Here is an 18,419-nt window from a genome sequence, read left to right as displayed (position 1 = left end):
AAGGTTTGGAGAAATAACTTGCATTGTGGGGAAGACCACATTACATTCAGATCTTCTCTCTGGGGAAGATTTTCCATCTACAGACAGGAGCTATAGTGTACCATCATGCTATCTGTGTCACACCCCATGTAAACAGTGTTTTCCCTGACATCTCGCCTAATAGTTTCTCCTCCATCTTGCTCATCCTAAATGCTCTGTCTCAAGACTCTTGAGGCAGAAACTGGTCTGGATTTCATTGCTCTTCCATTTAAACACATTCTATCTTGTTGAAATACAGTAGATAGGTCACAGAGTATCGTAAATACGACATTTTAGTCATTTAGCAGACACTCTAATCCAGAGCGATTTACAGTAGTGAGTGCATACATTTTCATACTTTCCATAATGGTCCCCCATGGGAATCTAACCCACAACCCCGGCATTGCAAGCGCCATGCTCTACCAACTGAGCAACACGGGACTATACATTTCAGTCTTGAATGTACTTACTACGACTGTGATATGTGATTCTCACTTAGCTATCTTAAGATGAATAACTGCAAGTCACTCAGGATAAGAGTGTCTGCTATAAATGACTAAAATGTAAATGTGAAATAACATCAAAGACTTTGAATGTTCAGCCAGCCTGTAAGCCAGGGGTGTTAGGGGAGGTGACCTGTCTATACTTGCTCTGCCCAGAATTGATAGTAATTGCTGACATCCAGCCACTGGGAGAATCACAGCGTGGATCCTCCATCTGTGTAGGCAAACCCACCCAATCAAATTCTTACAAATAGCACGCTGCGTCTGATTGGCTGTGGGGCATGTCTGTTACAAAACATGTCTGTTACAAAACAGATGTGCCAAAAGTTTGATGGGCTGTTATCAGGGGGCAGACATTGTTAAACATGAGGTATGTGTCACACATAGCCAATAACAGTCATCATAGTCCAACTCTTGGCTGTGAAGACTTAGTGTTGTGTGTTTGGGTTGTGTGAGCAACAACCCAGTGATAATCACCAGCCAGCCAGGCTCTAAGGCGGGTAGATTTATCCTTCTGTTTGACCCTCATGGCAGACTAGGCTATGCAGAATTGAATTAACATTGGGAGAGATGGTGCGGTGAAGCATTTTATGTCTTCTACTGTCGAAAGGTGGCAGGCCGTGGAAGGGCTCGGAGGACAAGGGTTAGTCCAATGCTTCATGGCAGTCATTATCCCTGCTTTATGATCAGCTCTTACCACTTACTGCTGGTGAATTAATTATAGATGGTGTTTTCCCTTTGAAGGAGGCTTTAAATTCAATGAGAAATACCTCCTTTACAACACAAGCCAAATAAACAGCCAAACAAACATATCAATATTTAGAATTTCTGCCTTAATGCCCTAACTATATTTGTACAATAGTCTGGTCAATATCTTATCATGAATATGCTGTCTAAATACTACATGAAATGCAGTCTCCCATTAATAATTTTGTTTGACTATACAACTGGTCTGGACAGAGCTTTTCTAAACCTTGCCGTCACAATTCTAAAGAAACATTTACTCTATCTAGACATGTCCTTAGAGGCAGCATATCAGATTAACAAAACATTTGCAAATACTTACTTTCACTGCTTTAAATTAAAAATGTACTAACTAAACAACTAGCTACAGATCTGTGACAATAAACAGCATTATCTGTAGAGCCCCATCTGTCAGTGTGTTTCTCACTGTTAGTTAGGGACTCCTCTACTTCTCCTCATAACTTCAAACAAAATGGCTGTGCTCCACATCCCTGAGCAACATGGCTCCTGGTATGATCTGGCCCTCATCACTAAGCACACTGCCTCAGAATTGGATGGCAATCAATGGCTCTTAGCCTGTATTCTTCATCTGCGTATAAACAGACTGGAATAAAGAGCAGCTCTTCAGAAACTGTTGTTGACTTCAAATAATCACACCACAAAAAGGTAGGAAATTATACAGCTCATTTGTGGTTTGCAGTATTTTTGCGAACTACCAGCTGAGATGTGGATGCTAAGGGAATTACTGTCGGTAAGCAGAGAGGAACATGGCTTTTTCAAATCAACAATGTTTGGGTAGACTCAATGTTGGAGCGTTGTATAATCTACAGTTCAATATTTACTCTGTTTCACTGACGAATGACGGCAAAGCTAGCTTAGGCAGAAAACTTCAATAAAGAGGCACTCTGTTCAATTGTCATTACCATGTACATTAGTAATGGGGGTGTATCTTGCTATGGTAGAGAGAAGGCATTACAGTAATTACAATCTAATTGCTGCACTACTTTGTTTTAGTATTTATAGGTCATTTTTCTTTTGGGGTTCTAAGCCCTTGAGTAATGAATAAAGCAGATTCTAGTCACACCTCAGTATGGACTCTAGAAAGTTCTCTCTATATCTATCTATCTTTCTCTCACACACGCACACATACATGCATGCAAACACACCACATTGTGTTTCCCTTGTGTGTTCTGGTGTTCTCTTAGCTAACATATTACCCAGCTTAAACAAAAGTGAAATGTAATTATGGGCCAGACAGGTCAATAGCAAAGAAATCCAAACGGTTCCCTCTGAACCATTCAAAGGTACCCATGGGCAAGGCGCTTAGCTAATTATCCTACCAGTCAAGAAAGGGCATAGAACAAACCAAAACATAGTGTATCACAAAGCTACAGAGATCCTACTTTGCCGTCTGTGAATGATGTGACATACTTAAGACATACACTTAAAAACATACATGTACAGTATGCTGATGAGGTGTAGGAGGAAGTGGATGTGATTAACATGCTACAGTACAGCACTGGCAGTGTGACAACATCATCCATGCTGAAGGGAGTTTCCTGCCATGGCTGCTAGTAGCTCCATCTATATGCATCATAGCGTCTCTGTTTCTCAGAGGGCTGATTAGCACGCCGGTCAGTCCTGGCAGAAAATAATCTGAGGACAGAGAGCACTAAGCACTGAGCAGTAGTAGTGCAGCTGCTACATTACACAACAACAAGTTCCCTGACTATGATTAATTAACACACTCTTACAGCCAGACGGATGGACACGTCCTCTGTTTTCCCCTGGTCCCTGACAACCTCACCTCCATCCCACTCCATCCCACTCCTGCACAGCTGTTTGCTAGTGCCCTGTCTGTGTCCGGACGTGAGTTAACATTTTGATTACACTCCCCTTTACTCTACTTGGAAGGAAAATACATAATTCTAAACTATGGCAAAGCTGGTTGATATTCCTCTGTATATTCAGCTCAAAATGGTCACTTCATGTAAAGGGAAAATTGGTCATACGAGCATGTGGGCTGTGGCTGGGGGGCAATGTTGCTGGGATGCTGGGAGCAGCCGGGCGGTAAATTAAGTATTGGACGGTGGGCATTGTGAAAAGGCTGTTATACTCACAAGGACTGTTAGCTCAGCTAAGGTCAGCCGTTGTGATGGTTGGCTGTTGTCAGTTAGATTGGTTGGTTGTCAGTTAGGGTAGGTTTGACAGCATTGACGGGGGCTCTGTGAGATACAGGGTGATCTAATGTATGACCCCAATGGAAGTATTAGCCCCCCGCAGCACAGCGGCCTTCTGCCTGCCATCTGGGACTGTATGGGTGGTGGGTATGACCTACAGATGATCCAGCCTGCATTCTATACATTCCTTTGAATGACATCTTACTGCTACATGGAAATTGTACTGAGCAGTGAAGACAGTCAAGACAGCCTTTTTACTTAGATAGTCCTTTATTGGCCTTAGATTTGTTCACTTTCTAGAGAGGTGTACATATTTGTCATTTCCATTTTAACACAGAGCAATTATATCCATCCAAATTACACAGAGCAACTGTTGGCACAAATTAATTGCAATAAGTTGACAAAGAAATTAATAAAAAAAGAATTGCTCCAAGACATGACACGGCACGGCGACATCATAAACGAACATCAGCGTCTTGGTTACGCTAATGGAAATAAATATTGTCTGTAGTCACGTTGATTCACTCCTGGAGTCCTGACGATGCCCTCCCCTGAGTCTATTTAAGCTGATCACCCCAGTCCTATAAGAACAGAGGGACATTAACTTCAATTAGGAGCCAGCCAGACAGACGTAAGGTTGAACAGAACACCTTTTTTGGATATAGCCTATTGTGTTTTTTCTTTATTCGACTGAGTACCCAAGCCTTCACTCTAAACATATTAAGCCCCTCCTCCTATAGAACAACTCTTATACTTACTAGGCTTATAGGCCTACTTAAGGTGATTCGTTTCGTGATTTTCTTTTTTTGCATTAGAATGTTAGCCAATAGGCCAACTTGAGTTAACACGCATCTTAACTGACTCTGAGAGAAGTTGAGCGGAAAAAGCTTCTGGTCCCATTTCAATTACGTATTATGGGCAGATTTGTTTCCTAAACTCTTTACTTCCCTTGGTAAGGCAATTTACCCCTGCTGAAATGGACTGGGGGCTCCCAGAGCCTTAATGGCCTAGTTTGAGGACAAGTTTTAATAGGATTACTGTGAAACTACTAGAATGGCTGCTGCCTCTGCTTATGTATCATCTGATGGAGAAAGAGATGAAGAGGCTGATCTGGACCGACTGACTGGCTCTGAAACTAAGTTATTTCAAATATTTGGTTGTTGAGATTGCCACAAATGTCTCATGAGTGTAGTCATTAAGGATATTTTCGGACTGAATATACAGTACAATAAGTACAAGAGACAGTGGGAAACACTTTGGTACTTATCTGGGTTTCTTTTAAAGACAGCTGGCTGCTGAATATGTCACAAATCACTATGTTTAATTAATGTCCACTGTATTTGGAGGATGATGACTAAAGGTGGTATTTGAAGTGTTATCTGTCAGAGAGAGACACAGGCAATCCTCTCACATAGCTAGCTCAATGTTTGGAGCGTTTGCCCCATTTTCTTTGACAGTATTTTTCACTGCAACCTCCTACACATTATCTGCAGCAGCAATTTCTCTGTCTCCAATAATCAAAATGTTAGGGGAATGTGATCTAAATAAAGCTGTGTACTTTAGACAGTAGCTTTTCTACTAACACAGCCAACAACCATTATGTAGCAAACAACAGTCATTCTCACAGCAGGTTTATTGAGCTCTTAGCTCAGTCTATAACGAGTACAGAGTCAGATACGTTTGGAACTAGTCGCAAAGCATGTATGCACTGCTTCGGGGTGCTTTCAGAGAATGTCAAGAGACTATGGTCAAATCATACAAAATGTCAAGAGACTATGGTCAAATCATACAAAATGTCAAGAGACTATGGTCAAATCATACAAAATGTCAAGAGACTATGGTCAAATCATACAAAATGTCAAGAGACTATGGTCAAATCATACAAAATGGTAGAGTGCCCACATTCAAAGGGCTAAAGACAATGTAGAGATGGTGTCCTGCAGTTTGACTCTGACCTGGAGCCTTCTGGGCTTGTGCCACACTGAATGCCCCCAATAGTCTAGTAGTGTATTAGTCTGCAATTAGGGAACTGTAATTTATTTTAATTAAAGCTTGCAATTAAATGAATAGGCATTGAGCGGCAGTATCCAGCTGACTCATCGCAGCCCTAGCCCTGTCTCATCAAACCCAAAGGCATGCTTGTCTACTAGTGTTAACCCGTCTCAAAGACCACATCAGAGTACATTAGTTTAGGATCAGGAATACAGCATGCCATTGGGTTGTGATCTGAAATTAGGAATCTAATCTCTGGGCATTAGACAAATATTTGATAGCAAGAAGACATTCAGTAATGCACCAGGTCTGGAAAGGGTTCAGCTTATCAGGTTTCCACACCAATGCCTACAGTAGGTAAGAACATTCTTCCCCATCCCCAATTCTCCCATTCCTGTACAGACAGGGATCTCTCCAGCTTAATGCCATATAACCAGGGAGGGTGACATTTGCACATTCATACAGCCATTGATCACCACTACTTTGTCATCAGCTCTGCTTGAGCAGTCCCCTAGGAGAGGACATTTACAGAGACATGGAGTCACACACACACACACACACAAACAAACACGCACGCACGCATGAACACAAAGCCCAGCTGTGAAATTTATTGTGGACACCTGACAGTCTGGCTAAAGTTCAATCCACCTGCAATACAGTGCAATCCAAGTCTTTTCACGGTTGATAGCTTGTATAATTTCTTTCCCTCAGGTCACTTCAACTTCAATTGTCACAAAACCATTTCCAAGTAAAATAAAAGCCTTGTGGATGATCTATTTGAACTGAACCAAAGAAAAGCTTTCTGTAACATTTAACATTGTGTCCTGACAGTCCCAAAGGAAAGCTTTCTGTAACATTTAACATTGTGTCCTGACAGTCCCAAAGAAAAGCTTTCTGTAACATTTAACATTGTGTCCTGACAGTCCCAAAGGAAAGCTTTCTGTAACATTTAACATTGTGTACTGACAGTCCCAAAGGAAAGATTTACAAACTGTCTGGCGTGGATAAAACAATGGTAGCTAACTCCTACCTGCAGCTGATTGTGACTCAGCTATTATCTGAGGGGTCGTTCAGAATACTCAGGGTCAGGGGTGCTGTTTGAATGCCGAATGAGGCCTGGGCTGGGATCATTTACAGCTAGGTTATAGTCCCATGTCTTCCTCTTCCCCTCCCCCAACCCCATTCCCCAGCCTGTCCCCAGATAGGCCGATTAATCATACTGCCACAGAGATAGTGAGCCAATCTGCATGTGAAGCTGTAGTGAAAACAGAGAAAGAGCCGGGCTTCTGCAGCAATGCAGATAGGACGACATCTATTGGGATCCCAACAGCCTCTTGTTTCAAAATGGAGGGCAAACACAATGGATGCTCCTGCAACGATAACCCAAGGTTTCTGTGTCAGTTACTGGATGACATTCCAAGTCACGTTTTATAAAGGAAATCTGATGAGACCATGTTTAAGAGACCTGGAATAATAACCATGTTGTCCAAACATAATGACAACACATTATTAATCAAGAGAATAATTGGAAATCTCTAACCCTTATTGTCATTGGCAGAGAGATTCAGTCCCCTTCTACTCTGTAAATATACGACTTATTATCTAGCCCGAGTAACTTCCGGACAACAACACAACCCAAAGCTATCTGCAGATCTAAAAGCGGCACATTGAAAGCGGCATGCTGCTTATCTTTCACCTCTGCAGATTAAAGAGTGTTGAAAATGCCTTGTCAGCAGCATGGCGGTTGGCGGAAGGCTGGGATTGATGACAGGGCCTGGACCTTCCACTCTGCCTCTCTCTGACCCATCTGCCTGGCAGGCAGCACAACATCACGAGGCCAGACAGCCTCTATCACTCTCTCACCTTCACCTGGCTGGCATGAAAAGGTGGACAGCTGAGCATTCACAAATGTTGTTATTGTTGGGTTGACGTATCAGATGAAAGAGTCACAAATACTAATCATATGCATTCATTTTTACCTCTGATAGCTGGTAGCTCTGCAATCTGCAAACTGAATTTGGACCTTGAGAGATTGTTAGTAGAGAACAAATAAAAAAATGTATGCTCTGGGTTCAGCCTTTGAAAAACATCCTTTAGTCTCGTATCAACTAAAATATTCAAAGATTTTTGTTCCCATGATCTGCTTGCTGTTGCTAGTCGTTCGTATATTAGAGCCGTGGTGAAGGGAGAAATGGTATTATCCCTCGTTTCTCGTAGCAAACAAGTCCATACCTAAAAGAACCGATTCTACATTTGCCTTTAAGACTGTGCTGGGTAAAGGACTGGAATCATGAAGAATGAGGAAGTATGCATTACAACTCAGGAATTACACACATTAACTCACATACAAAATAGGCAATCACTCACGAATGAATACGAAAATCATGATTGGTTCCACCCAGGAAATGATTAGGGAAGCGACAAGTATCTGAAAGCTGTCACTTGCAGTACTGGGCTGTTTCTTTACAAAACAGCTGCAGGAGCTCTTGAGATGAGAGCAAAATGGACACTGCGGTGGACACTGTATGTACACTGTGGGAAAGGAGGACAGGACACACAGAGTAGTTCAAATGAGGCTCTATTCTAAGTTTATTTTAGTGGGACACCAGCTGTCAATTCATGGTGGAGGCTGACAAAAACCAAAGCTGGTGGACTTGAAAAGCCACCAAGGGATTCGTCAGGCTGAGATATAAATGTGTTGGAGGCTGAAGAACGTTATCTTCCAACATCCAACAGTCCACAATCTAGATCATTTTAAAGCAATTCTTTGCCGCAATCAGAAAGTGAAGGGTGTTGTTTCACCGGTGCTATGGATTTCAGTCAATGATGGATTTCAGGCCACGAGGGTGCCTTTTTGTTTTCATATGAGATGTATTGCAAGTACAAGTTGAACGTAAAAACACACTAGATAAATCATTGTGTAATTACTCATTTTCAATTATTCTTAGGCACCCTTTGTCATGTGGTGTCATACTGTGATAGTCATGTGACCACTCCGACCCCTGAAATTGATTAGCTGAGTGTGAGTGGTACAACAGCAGAGACTGAGACTCTGTCTCCAGGGACAGGATCAATGTGGTTGGTTGGTTTGCATTTCAGGAAGTCACCTCAGGACACAGAGCCTGGTGGAGGGCAGAGACTGTAATCTACAGTACGTAAGACGCTTCACTTCCACTTCCGATGGAATGGCGGAAATACTTACACACTTGATTCAAATGACCATGTAATAACAATGAACATTTGCGGCTCTCATCTCAATGACATATAAAACTACCAACAAATACATGTATCCTGATTCAAAGGCACTTTGTGATATTTTCATATGAAAAAGCTGTATGAAATAATCAATATCCTTCGTTCTGATGCAGAACTCCATCAGTTTACTGTCCTGACTATGTATGGGCAAACTGCTGCAGAGCCGAGCCAAACAATGAGAGTCAGCAGCACTGTCGAGGTGTGAAGTGACCAGCCCCAGATAGCCAGGGCTTTGTCCTTGGAACTGTCCCCTCACAGCTCTGCCTGCCTGCCGGCCTGCGCTGGCTACACATCCCACATTACACATATTTTTTTTTTTTTAAGCATCCTACAGCACTTCATAAAACCCCCATGGCCCCTCGTCGGTCTCCTCTCTCCATACTGCTCAGCATATCTGTCAGCCTCTGTCTTATCTGCTCCTCCTCTGTCCTGTCTTAGCCTACACACAGAGTCTATTTGAGTACATGGTACACCCTAGGCTCCTGCCCTAGCATAGAACAGGTACAGACAGTGCAATAGACTGGTGTTTGTTAGGCGGGGTGCTGTGTGTTTGTAGCTGCACCACGTCCTGGTTCCTGACAGTGTGAAGTGTTAATAGACGCTGGTGGGATAAACAAAGCAGCTGTCAGCAGGGCTGCCTCCTGGAAATGTTCCAGGAAAATAGGTAGCTACTCCACTACACTACACACAGAACCACCCAGGCTAAATGAGCCATGGTCAATGAGAGTGACTTACTGTATATTCACAACCATAGTGTTCATTCAAAGTCCCTAAAGCAAAATATAACATATTTAAAAATATATATAAAATATCCCAAACCAGAACTGCAATTGGTCACAGTACAAACTGAGATAAAACAAGGAGCTAAGAGGTTTGGAAATTACATAATTTCACAATCTTTTAGAATCTACAAATGTCACAAGATGTAAGATCAAGCTTGTCATAAATGTTATACAGTATGCACTAGAAAAGAACATGCAAAGCAAAGAATACACATCCCTTCACCAATATTCTCCAACTGTGTAATGCAAGCTGAGATCAGATCAATCGAGTCACAGTGCAACCTCCAGCACCAACTGAGTTTCCCTACAGTACAGTTTCAGCACTGGACAGCGGCATTTAGTTTCACTTCACAAATATCACTCCTTTCCATTGCATAGTCTTCAATATTCCCCCATAAAGAATTAAAGCCAGACAGGGAAGAAAGGTTAGAATACACCTTACCAGAGCAATCTACTTGATCCTATTATCCACAATGGATGGGCCAACCCATTCACCAGAGAGGCACTTAAGGGTTAATGTAACAGTGCCTTAATAACGTCCCTCGATCGCTCGCCCATCAGCCCAAGAAACTGCAGTCTTCCTCTCACTGTTCCTGCTGCAGCAGTACTCACTCTCCTGTACACACACACACATGAACGTACACACACACATTCTCTCTCTCTCACATCCCCCACCCTTCCTTCTCTCAATCCCCTCCTCCTCTCCCTCATCTCTCTCTCTCTTCTCCCTCCTCTCTCTCTGTGCATTTTTTTTGCTTCCCCCACTGAGTGAATCCCCCCTCCTTTTCCCTCTCTCCTCTCCCACGCATCTTCCACCCCCTCCCTCCACTCCAGCGCTCTCTCTCTCTCGCTCACTTACTCAGCCTCCTGATTTGCGATGCTGCTCACCCTGTGCTGTATGCAGCACTCCTCTCTGCCGCCCTGCTCCAACACTGAAGGGCAACCCGAGAGAATCAATATGTAATACTGTCAAACCCACATCAAGAACCTAGCGGCATTTGAAACAAACCCCACCCAAGACCTCTGGGAATTCTACAGAGTCTAGCAGCTCGGGGAACGATACAGAGTTTAGCTGTCAGGAAAGGAAAAGGAGGAAAAAGACAACATGAGAACGGGATGGGGGTAAAAAAGAGCCAATGGGGAGAGTAAGAGTCTGTAAAAATGGATGTAAGGTAGAGTGAGAGAACAGAGGAAGAATAGAGAAAGCATTCTGTGGCACACACACTGCAGCAAGAAGAGGTAGTTTGATCCTTGAATGAGTGACTGCTGAGAGATTCTCTTTCAGATGCTCACTAGGCTCTTTGAAGCTGGGAGTATGGCATGTTTACGCTACAGCAACAGTACATGAATAATGTTGGTCCACTGTCACACACACACACACACACACACACACACACACACACACACACACACACACACACACACACACACACACACACACACACACACACACACACACACACACACACACACACACACACACACACTAAAGTCTTTGCAGCAGAAATGCTACTGTCATGGATGCATGGAACAATGTTAACTTAACCGTAGTTCATATTTTCTGTAAGGGCTCAAATCCAACTGGCATCTCACAAGTAGCTATAAAGAGATTGACAGAAGCTGTGAATCAGCAGTGGGTCTTGCTGACTAAACCTTTCCTTGCCACACCTTTTCAAAACTGCTGTGACAAAAGCAAAGATGGATTACAGTAATCACTGTGGCAGCAGCAGTAGCCCTACAATATCATTTATGTATTACTGTAGCAGTACTGGTTGATGTAGTCATAACAATCACAACAGCAGTAGTAATTTCATAGGTGCATCAAAACCAACAGGACACTAAAGATAGAGGTAGTTGAAAACATTGCAAACACACTATAGCTTTCTCATGGATTTCTTTCCTTAGCTTACTGTTTCAGACCTTCATTTGGGTTGTCTTAGTACTGGCACAATCCGTGTATTTGTCCTCTTTTGAAGCATTTTTTTAATAGTATATGATGGCGCCTCTGTACGGTAGGCCCCTTTGCTGAGCCAGACATTTCAGAGCCCTCTGGGCTTTTTATAGTGTGTCATGGAAAATTATCATCTTCCCATAAGGGAAGCTGCCTCCTAAGTGGCCACCGATGAGCACTCCAAAATGAAATCAATAAGGCCTCAATCAGTGGGAACGAAACAGAGAGGGATGGCCTTTCTCAATTTCACAACTCAGGCCTGGAGAAACAAGAGCAAGTGTAATTTGTTCTCTGCTCCTGCAAGACCTGACAATAGTCATTTCAATTGGTTCCATGCTTAATAGATGGTTACTAGGCCGGGCTTGGAAATGATCCAATAATTATGAGTCAATTCACTGAGTCTGTCACAGTGATTTGCCATGTACAGGGCTCTACAGTGTGACCATTTTACTCATATATGCGCCTAAATATTTTGTTGTGCGACCTGGAATTTATATGTAGGAGCACCAGTGCACCTAGAAAAATGTACGAATTCTAGCTTTAATTTCTCAAATAGATTTTTCAAATGATGTGCACGTGTGCTCCTGATATACCGGAATGACTGAAATGTAACAGATTAGGAAATACTAGTGATGGGAGGGAAAAAATATATATACAGTTACATATCGCAATACTTTAAATCCATGTATTTTTGCTAGCGCCAGTCAGCTGTACCTGCCCCAAAACGCTGTTATTTTTCATCCTATAGCTTGTTCTCCATCTTCCTTTTAAATAGTGATCCAACATGACTGATCAAAACTAACTTTTTCATGCTCTCTCATCTCTCTGCAACAGACATATATTGAGCAATATGTTTGGAACATCAAATCGCAATAAAATCGCAGTATTTAATCTTAATACGTATATAGTGCCTTCAGAAAGTATTCACACCCCATGACTTTTTCCACATTTTGTTGTGTTACATCCTGAATATAAAATGGATCAAATTCAGATTTTGTGTCACTGGCCTACACACAAAACCCCATAATGTCAAAGTGGAATTATGTTTTTAGACATTTTTACAAATGAATTACAAGTGAAAAGCTGAAATGTCTTGAGTCAATAAGTATTCAACCCCTTTGTTATGGCAAGCCTAAATAGTACACATCTAGCTTAACAAGTCACATAATAAGTTGCATGGGCTCACTGTGTTGTCGTCTCTTTGGCTATCAATAATGTGATGACGGTTGTTTTATCAAATCGATTAACTATGTTTAATTATACAATGATTAAATTACTCATGTAACAATTAACTCATCAGCACTCTTGTGGCACCACGAAAAAAGTTTATTTAACGAGTTAGCTTTTTCCGAATTAACTCCTAAAGATATAAATATCTCTTACATTTCAGTCATCAATCAGTCATTAATTAATTGTTATTTACCATCTATCAGTCTCATTCTGAACATCGCAAAATCCTTGGATATCTGCATGAACCCTAGCATAAATGATGAATCAGTGATATTCAAATTGGCTTAATTATTTATTTACTAACTAACTAAATAATCACACAGAATTACATAAACACAAACAGAATCGGTTACTCATTGATTACTACATACTGCAATGAAAAGTCCCTAGTGGACTAAACCGATATGACGGCTTGTTACACAACATGAAAAGGGAGGGGCATGTAAGAAAGAGTGGGAGAAAAGACAAAGGCCTTCACTAACATACACACAGCTGATAACTATGCTCATGGAAATGCTAATACTTTGCACATGAACGGCCGTTCAATCGAAAAGAATTGCAATGTATATATTTACGATTGTATGCCTTTGTTGTCTCTCTGTTGAAATCGCCGGTCCGTCTGGGGAGTAATTTGACAGAAAGTCTCTCTCTGGTTGTCTCTGTTTGAACAGATCATCTAGACCAGGGGTGTCAAACTCATCTTGCCCTGGGGGCCGCATTCGGTCTTCAGTGAGGTCCGGAGGGCCGCATTGAAAATTTGTTGCATTTCCTCTACATCAAAATTGGAAACTGAATTGTTCTCTATCCATCGTTCTGGGAATTTTCTATGTCTAGCTTTCATTCTGGTGATTATTAGCGAGCTGGGCACAATCTACAAATTGTTTGTTTCAATTTGATTTGAGTCATTTTAAAGTATACTGAGTTCATTTTATTTTTTACTCAAACCACACGCGGGCCTGATTGGACACTCTCGTTTGCACAAGTTCAGCCGCCTTCATCATGCATCGTTTAACAAAGTCACCGTCGGAATACGGCTTCGATGCTAATGCTATTTCGCTAGCAATTAGGTAGCTGGCTTTTACCGCTGCTTCACTGACTTCTCGGCTCTGGATGAAAGTTGACTGCTGTTTCCTCAGACCCGCCAGCAATTCGTTAATCTTATCTCTTCTCAGTTGTCCTTGCAAGCCGTCATATTTTTCGCTGTGATGAGTCTCGTAGTGGCGTCGAATATTATATTCCTTCAATACCGAAACTTGTTGCAAACACACCAAGCACGAAGGTTTTCCGTTGAAAATTCTACACTCCTTATCTACTTTTCTCCGTTTGGATAACGACATTTTGGCTAATGAGGGTGTAGCGGAGAGGTAGAGACCAAGGTATTAACAACGTCGTAACAAGCAGCAGATGGCGCATTGATACCGTCTGCTGTTTTCAGTCTGTCTCAGTGATGCGGCTTGTCTTCTACTCTGATGGAAAGAGTGCGCCCCTTAGCGGATAATCCATGAATTGCAGCGAATTAAAAATATTAATTCCATGTCTTTTATGCATTTTTTCCACTTTCAAATTATCCTGCGGGCCTGATCGAACCTCCTTGGGGGCCGGTTCCGGCCCGCGGGCCGTATGTTTGACACCCCTGATCTAGACGTACCAATGGTCGTTGGAAAGGGAAATGTTATTTCGAATGGATCTTTTCAAAGTACCACCTGGTGGTTCTCGGGCTCGTTTCGTTAGAATATATACTTTAGAGGTATCTATAGTGGTGAGAGGAAATTGTTCTTCTCTCGTCTTCGGTCGAGTTTCCTAGACTATTTTACATATAAAGCTGTAGACTGTGAATGTGTAGTCTTGTAGTTTCCTTAACCATTTCAACGTGTACAGCTGGCGCTGCACGAAGCTGGTCTGGTGGAGTCTAACCATTCGTGATGTCCGGTTCAACAAGCCTGCTTTGTATGATGTACATTTTGTCAGAAGTGGGTTTTATGCAGTCTGAGACGCCGACATAATGCCTGTGCTCACATGGGTGTGGCCACTGACTTGGTTAAGACTTCATATGAAAAACAATTCTCTCATTTAGAAGGCTAACATCGCATTACATCTTCTCACAAATAGTTTCATATTTAATCCTATCAGTTCCCCAACATTTGGATGTGAATCTCATCACTGGGAAATATACACATTCAGAGATACAGTTATGTTGTTATACTGTCCTTCATGGGATCCCAAAACACAACTGATCTGACATAATTGTTCTTTAAGTACCCACGGACCCCTCCAACCGCTTGGACTACAGAAATATTGTTTCATTAAATCAAATCAAATTTTATTAGTCACATACACATGGTTAGCAGATGTTAATGCGAGTGTAGCGAAATGCTTGTGCTTCTAGTTCCGACAATGCAGTAATAACCAACAGTAATCTAACCTAACAATTCCACACTACTACCTTACACACACACACAAGTGTAAAGGGATAAAGAATATGTACATAAAGATATATGAATGAGTGGTGGTACAGAACGGCATGGCAGATGCAGTAGATGGTATAGAGTACGGTATATACGTATGAGATGAGTACTGTAGGGTATGTAAACATAAAGTGGCATAGTTTAAAGTGGCTAGTGGTACATGTATTGCATAAAGATGGCAAGATGCAGTAGATGATATAGAGTACAGTATATATACATATGAGATGGGTATGTAAACATTGTATTAAGTGGCATTGCTTAAAGTGGCTAGTGGTACATTTTTACATAATTTCCATCAATTCCCATTTTTAAAGTGGCTGGAGTTGAGTCAGTATGTTGGCAGCGGCCGCTAAATGTTAGTGGTGGCTGTTTAACAGTCTGATGGCCTTGAGATAGAAGATGTTTTTCAGTCTCTCGGTCCCTGCTTTGATGCACCTGTACTGACCTCGCCTTCTGGATGATAGCGGGGTGAACAGGCAGTGGCTTGGGTGGTTGTTGTCCTTGATGATCTTTATGGCCTTCCTGTGACATCGGGTGGTGTAGGTGTCCTGGAGGGCAGGTAGTTTGCCCCTGGTGATGCGTTCTGCAGACCTCACTACCCTCTGGAGAGCCTTACGGTTGTGGGCGGAGCAGTTGCCGTACCAGGCGGTGATACAGCCCGACAGGATGCTCTCGATTGTGCATCTGTAGAAGTTTGTGAGTGCTTTTGGTGACAAGCCGAATTTCTTCAGCCTCCTGAGGTTGAAGAGGCGCTGCTGCGCCTTCTTCACAACGCTGTCTGTGTGGGTGGACCAATTCAGTTTGTCCGTGATGTGTACACCGAGGAACTTAAAACTTTCCACCTTCTCCACTACTGACCCGTCGATGTGGATAGGGGGGTGCTCCCTCTGCTGTTTCCTGAAGTCCACAATCATCTCCTTTGTTTTGTTGACGTTGAGTATGAGGTTATTTTCCTGACACCACACTCCGAGGGCCCTCACCTCCTCCCTGTAGGCCGTCTCGTCGTTGTTGGTGATCAAGCCTACCACTGTAGTGTCATCCGCAAACTTGATGATTGAGTTGGAGGCGTGCATGGCCACGCAGTCGTGGGTGAACAGGGAGTACAGGAGAGGGCTCAGAACGCACCCTTGTGGGGCCCCAGTGTTGAGGATCAGCGGGGTGGAGATGTTGTTACCTACCCTCACCACCTGGGGGCGGCCCGTCAGGAAGTCCAGGACCCAGTTGCACAGGGCGGGGTCGAGACCCAGGGTCTCGAGCTTGATGACGAGTTTGGAGGGTACTATGGTGTTAAATGCTGAGCTGTAATCGATGAACAGCATTCTCACATGGGTATTCCTCTTGTCCAGATGGGTTAGGGCAGTGTGCAGTGTGGTTGCGATTGCGTCGTCTGTGGACCTATTGGGTCAGTAAGCAAATTGGAGTGGGTCTAGGGTGTCCGGTAGGGTGGAGGTGATATGGTCCTTGACTAGTCTCTCAAAGCACTTCATGATGACGGAAGTGAGTGCTACGGGGCGGTAGTTGTTTAGCTCAGTTACCTTAGCTTTCTTGGGAACAGGAACAATGGTGGCCCTCTTGAAGCATGTGGGAACAGCAGACTGGGATAAGGATTGATTGAATATGTCCGTAAACACACCAGCCAGCTGGTCTGCGCATGCTCTGAGGACGCGGCTGGGAATGCCGTCTGGGCCTGCAGCCTTGCGAGGGTTAACACGTTTAAATGTTTTACTCACCTCGGCTGCAGTGAAGGAGAGCCCGCAGGTTTTGGTAGGGGGCCGTGTCAGTGGCACTGTATTGTCCTCAAAGCGGGCAAAAAAGTTGTTTAGCCTGTCTGGGAGCAAGACATCCTGGTCCTCGACGGGGCTGGTTTTCTTTTTGTAATCCGTGATTGACTGTAGACCCTGCCACATACCTCTTGTGTCTGAGCTGTTGAATTTCGACTCGATTTTGTCTCTGTACTGAGACTTAGCCTGTTTGATTGCCATGCGGAGAGAATAGCTACACTGTTTGTATTCGGTCATGCTTCCGGTCACCTTGCCCTGGTTAAAAGCAGTGGTTCGCGCTTTCAGTTTCACGCGAATGCTGCCGTCAATCCACGGTTTCTGGTTTGGGAATGTTTTTATCGTTGCTGTGGGTACGACATCGTCAATGCACTTCCTAATGAACTCGCTCACCGAATCAGCATATTCGTCAATATTGTTGTTGGACGCGATGCGGAACATATTCCAATCCGCGTGATCGAAGCAGTCTTGAAGCGTGGATTCAGATTGGTCGGACCAGCGTTGAACAGACCTGAGCGCGGGAGCTTGTTGTTTGAGTTTTTGTTTGTAGGCTGGAATCAACAAAATGGAGTCGTGGTCAGCTTTTCCGAAAGGGGGGCGGGGGAGGGCCTTATAAGCGTCGCGGAAATTAGTATAACAATGGTCTAGTGTTTTTCCAGCCCTGGTAGCACAATCGATATGCTGATAGAATTTAGGGAGTTTTGTTTTTAGATTAGCCTTGTTAAAATCCCCAGCTACGATGAATGCAGCCTCAGGGTGTGTGGTTTCCAGTTTACAAAGAGTCAGATAAAGTTCGTTCAGGGCCATCGATGTGTCTGCTTGGGGGGGAATGTATACGGCTGTGATTATGATTGACGAGAATTCCCTTGGTAGATAATGCGGTCGACATTTGATTGTGAGGAGTTCTAGATCAGGTGAACAGAACGACTTGAGTTCTTGTGTGTTGTTATGATGATCACACCACTTCTCGTTAATCATAAGGCATACCCCCCCGCCCCTCTTCTTACCGGAAAGATGTTTGTTTCTGTCGGCGCGATGCATGAAGAAACCAGCTGGCTGCACCGACTCCGTTAGCGTCCCTTGAGTTAGCCATGTTTCCGTGAAGCAGAGCACGTTGCAATCCCTGATGTCTCTCTGGAATGCTACCCGTGCTCGGATTTCATCAACCTTATTGTCAAGAGACTGGACATTGGCGAGTAGTATGCTAGGGAGTGGAGCGCGATGTGCCCGTCTCCGAAGCCTGACCACGAGACCGCCACGTTTTCCCCTTTTTCGGCGTCGCACAGGGTCGCCGGCTGGGATCAGATCCATTGTATTGTGTGGAAGGCAAAACACTGGATCCGTTTCGGGAATTACTCAACCTTTTGATGTTACCGTTTTGGCGGGAGGAATCTCCTTGTAACAATGAGGTTTCTTTCCCCTCAATCCTGCCAAACTCAAAGCTTCTACACGGTATTTACGACCGGTCATAGAACTGGTGGGGGAGAGAGAGAGAGAGAGAGAGAGAGAGAGGGGGGAAAG

The 18,419-nt window shown here is 43.4% G+C and overlaps 1 protein-coding gene across 5 annotated transcripts in view; it reads right to left on the bottom strand.

Annotated features, from left to right (window-relative positions):
• Nucleotides 1-18,419, bottom strand: part of LOC139542521 (synaptotagmin-2-like) — an 87,596-nt gene that overhangs the window by 17,610 nt on the left and 51,567 nt on the right. For 2 of the 5 annotated variants that reach the window (XM_071348058.1, XM_071348062.1), the window contains exon 1: nucleotides 9,917-10,113. The exons of the other annotated variants lie outside the window; for them this stretch is intronic. The gene's annotated coding sequence lies outside the window, so the exon portion shown is untranslated. Of the gene's footprint in view, nucleotides 1-9,916; nucleotides 10,114-18,419 lie in introns of those variants that run through there. 5 annotated transcript variants of the gene reach the window in all.

The sequence above is a fragment of the Salvelinus alpinus genome, chromosome 17 (genome assembly GCF_045679555.1).
Source record: "Salvelinus alpinus chromosome 17, SLU_Salpinus.1, whole genome shotgun sequence".
In the NCBI taxonomy this organism is placed as follows: domain Eukaryota; kingdom Metazoa; phylum Chordata; class Actinopteri; order Salmoniformes; family Salmonidae; genus Salvelinus; species Salvelinus alpinus.
Note: the sequence above shows the minus strand (reverse complement) of the source record. Positions and strands in the feature narration are given on the sequence as shown.